The sequence below is a fragment of the Eretmochelys imbricata genome, chromosome 1 (assembly GCF_965152235.1).
Source record: "Eretmochelys imbricata isolate rEreImb1 chromosome 1, rEreImb1.hap1, whole genome shotgun sequence".
Classification (NCBI taxonomy): Eukaryota; Metazoa; Chordata; order Testudines; family Cheloniidae; genus Eretmochelys; species Eretmochelys imbricata.
In genome coordinates, this window is record NC_135572.1 from 265391405 (window position 1) to 265395995 (window position 4591).

Genomic DNA, 4591 nt, shown 5'->3' on the forward strand with positions numbered 1-4591 from the left:
CCTGGTAAAAGGGACCTCGGCCCCCTAGCAGACAGCTGCTTGGGCCCAGCCCTGGTAGGAAGACAGCGTGCCCTGGAGATCGACAAGCGTGTGTACAAGTGAGGGGAGCCCCAGCACTGAAAACTGCTGGCCCCCTCCTGTTTGAGCCAGGGGGGCTCTTAGCACCAGTCCCTCAGCAGATGGCCAATGCCACAGTACCAGCTAAGGAGAGCAATCGCTCAGGTAGCAGGGTCCCAAACCACTGGAGCCAGCTGCTTCTCACCTCTCTCTCTGCTTCCTGCCTTTCTCTCCTTCTCCCTCTCTCTCTCACCGCCCCCCACACACACCTAGCATGACCAGGCAACAGTGGCGAGGCAGATTTCCTTTTCAGGAATGCAAGAAGGCCTGAGCAAAAACAAGTGCTGACACCCCTACTTCCTGCCCAGGAATGCGAGTTGTGAATTCCTTTCTGAGAGAAGAATCCAGCCGGGTGGGCAGGGATGGGGGTGTAAGTCTGACCTCTGGGCTGGAGAGAGAGAGAGCACTTCCAGCTCAGGGCTCCCTTTCCTCTGGAGCCAGGCAGCTGCATGGTTGCTGACCTGCCCTCCCTCCACAATGCTTCTGAGTGCTCTTCACCTGGCCAGCCACCCCAACGGCTCTCTGGCAGGATGTGGATTGCTTGGTCGCATGCCTCTACCTCCTGTCCTGGCACACACGTCACTTGACATTCCTGTCGAGTCTGGGTGTTCACACTTTACGGTGGCAAAGGCCATGCTGGCAGCTTCCCAGGAGCCTGTGGGCTGCACCTGATTTGCACAAACAGTAGCATTCCCTTGGCAGAGAGAGATTGAGGCAGTGCTCAGTGTCAGGGTGCAGCAGCTATCAGCTCTGACCAGATCCTGGGGTCACTGGGAGATGGAGAGGGGCTGTATTTTAGAACTCAGTATGTTGCATGGTGCGCATCCAAGCCATGGAGCCAGACAGACCCCATTCAGCAGTGGCTAGAAAGCCCCCTGCCACTGCCAGAGCTGAAGGGGCCTCAGAAGCCTGGCCTACCAAGGGAGTGGCTGAGTCCAGGCATCTCTCTGATGCTTCCTAAGGTCAATGAGTTACAGCTGCTCAGTGGGTGGTGAGCAAACTGCATTCTCAGAATTATTAACCACATCCGGGCAAACACACATCATCTCCAAGAGGTGCTGCCCAAAGGGTGCCCGGGGCCAGTCACTGAAGATGTTGCTCTCATATCTGAACAAAAGCAGCCTTTTTCTTGTCCTGAGGAATCTCTGTAACATTTCCAAGCAGCATCCATAGAGCTGTGGGTGGGGTAATGCCCTGCACTGCTATATAAGGGCTTGTCACCGCCTTGAAATTAGGTGAAGGTTGACCTCCCTGTGATTCCTAGTCCTGGTCTCCGGTACCACGCAGCCTGGCAGGGGAGGACAATAGGGTGAAGGCTTGTTGCCCTAGAGATGCTATGTAGGAGAGGGCTGGGTTCAATCCCTCCTGGTGCCTCCCTTCTAGGACTGATGCTTTTCTGCATCTGTCTGGCAGCCCCACTGATCATTGGTTTCTTCCCCCTTGCCTTCTCTCCTCCTCTTTTCATTCAAACCCAAGAGTCAGAGCCTGGAATCTGGCCACGCTGCAGGCAGTTCAGGACCCAAAGGGGGATGGCAAAGGTGACTTAAGCCACCGTTATGCTCCCCTGATCCCTGAGCTAGCTAGGGGCCAGTTTAGCCAACTGTGTAACTTGGAGCAGCCTCAGGGCTGCTTTACGTCCCTCCAGCTGCAGTGGCCCCAGGGGCTGTTGTGCCAAGTGGGGATTGCAGACCACAAAGTGTTCCTGCCATTCAAGGGTGGAGATTGGGAAGGCATTGCCCCCCTCCCCTCCCCCCCAAAACAACTGTATACATTGATAGTGATGGGGCACAATTTAAAGGTTCGTCTGCCCCTCAAACAGCACATCACCACCCCTCGCCTCAGGCAGACCCCTCCCTGACTCTCCGTCTCCTCCTGGAAAGCAGCAGCCCCTCCCCGCAGCCCCCAGCTGTTGCTCCTGCCTCTCTCTGCGGGGCGCAGCTCACACAGCCAGCTTGCAGCTCGCCTGGCCGCTGTGGTCACTTGACTGGCTCGGCTCTGCCAGCTGCCGTGCAGGGAGGGGGCCTGGCAGCACCATGTGACCGAGCGGGGCCGGCTCTGAGTCAACAGGAAACCCAAACACAGGAGTGGGGCAGCCCCAGCCCCACCCCGAACCCCTGGGTGGTTTCCAGCTGAGGATTCCCAGATGCCCCTCCCCCGGCTGGTGTCTCCTGTGCATTAGCAACCCCATGGCCCTGATTAAATCCTCCCTGCCTTGCCCCCCCAAATATAGAAGTCAAACTATGCCTATTCTGCCATTCCCCCTCTCACCACCAAGACACCCCTGTGCCAGGAGGAGCCAGAAGCAAGAGGCACAGAGGGTGGGGTCCCCCAACCAGTGCAAAGGGAATCCCTATCTGCCCTGCTACCAAAGCTTCCTACCCCCTTGCTTTGCTGGAGCAGGGCAAAGGAATGGACTGAGGACCAGTGATCTGTCCCATAATGGGGAGAAAATACCCTATTTTTCCACAGAGGCACAAAATAGGAGAAACGGTGCGAGGGAACCTTGGCCCCTCTTTCATGAGGTCAGATGGCCCCATCGACCGTTCCCGTGGATGGAGTGGCAAAGGAGGGGGTGCACCCTCTATGCAGTGCCCTGCAAGGAGTGGGTGGGAGCAAGACCAGAGAAGCTGCAGCTACCTGGATCCTCTCCCAAGGAAGAGGGTGTGACGCCTCCTCCAGCATTTAGGCTGGAGCAGCAGCTGTTGGGTTTGACTCTGGTTCTCTGTCTTGGCGAGGGTAGCATTCCTCCGTTTGTCCCCATGCAGCTTCTCAGCTCAGCTATGCAGGCTGGTCTTGGGAAGAGAGGCTTAGCCGCTAGCAAACAGGCCCTTTGCCTTTGGTGCTGCATTATTTTCAATGTCAAGCGCATCGCAGACCCGAGGATGAGATAAAACGATTGAGTCAAATGCTTCATTTGTAAGACTTGATTTATCACCCGTGTTCTTAAATATTCCTCTGCTAACCAGACTTGGCAGCGATGCCTGGCCTCTGTGCTGCTGGAAATCCTGAGAGGCCTGATTTATTTCTGATGCTGTGCAAGCAACACAGTATTTGCACTGCAGCCACCACGCTCTGGTTAATGCAGGAAGAGTTAACTTGTCTCTGACTCATTCTCACTCAGTGGGGCCAAACGCCCCGTCTTCCCAGAGACAGTCACCGCCTGGCTACTGCACTGTGAGGTGGGAGAACTTAACCCGTAGTCTCCAGTTGGCATTCAATGCCGGTATCACTCCGCTGCCTCCGGTCAGAGGAATCAATTCACCAGTTGCACATGAATGATCAGAAGCAAGTACCTGCAGTGCTGGCTGCTCTGAACTGAGACTGACTCATGCAGAGAAAGTTCTTGCTGCTAGTTACTCTGCTGGAGCCAGCCAGAGTCAGCCTCTCTCTCTGTTTAATGAAAAGATTTTCTGAGAGGGATGTCCTGGACCTCAGGCAGCCATTTACACGGCACAACGTGGATGTCAGACACTACCATTCCAAACTGGTAGCACTGCTCACCTGCTTCCCACTCACTCACGCTGGTGGACGTGACTGCACAAGGCACAGAGGATCAAGCCGAGTCTATTTTTCAGAAACAAATGACAGTATAAACACTTCCAGCAGGAAGAACTCTTACCATGATAGGTTTCAGAGTAGCAGCCGTGTTAGTCTGTATCCGCAAAAAGAAAAGGAGGACTTGTGGCACCTTAGAGACTAACCAATTTATTTGAGCATAAGCTTTCGTGAGCTACAGGTCACTTCATCAGATGCATTCCATGAAGTGAGCTGTAGCTCACGAAAGCTTATGCTCAAATAAATTGGTTAGTCTCTAAGGTGCCACAAGTCCTCCTTTTCTTCTTACCATGATGTTTGCCTCATTTGAGGATCTGGTTTTGTTTAGATGGGAAAACAAATGAATAGATTCATAGCTTTGTAGGTTCCAAGGCCAACAGGGACCATTGTGATCATCTAGTCTGACCTCCTGTATAACACAGGCCAGAGAACTTCTCCCAAAATAATTCCTAGAGCAGATCTTTTAGAAAAGAATCCAGTCTTGATTTAAAAATTGCCAGTGATGGAGAATCCACATAATCCTTGGTAAATTTGCCCACTGATTAATTATTTTCACTGTTAAAAATTGTCACCTTATTTCCAGTCTGAATTTGTCTAGATTCAATTTACAGTCATTGGATCATATTATACCTTTCTCTGCTAGGCTGAAGAGCCCATTATCAAATATTTATTCCCCATGTAGATACTTACAGCCTATAAACAAGTCACCCCTTAACTATCTCTTTGTTAAGAAAAAAGATTGAGCTCCTTGCATCTATCACTACAAGGCATGTTTTCTAAGTCTTTAATCATTCTCACGGCTCTTCTCTGAACCCTCTCCAATTACCAACATCCTTCAGTTCTGGTGCCCATAATTCAAGGATACAGTATTCCAGCAGCGGTCGCACCAGTGCTAAATACAAAATAATCTCTTTACTCC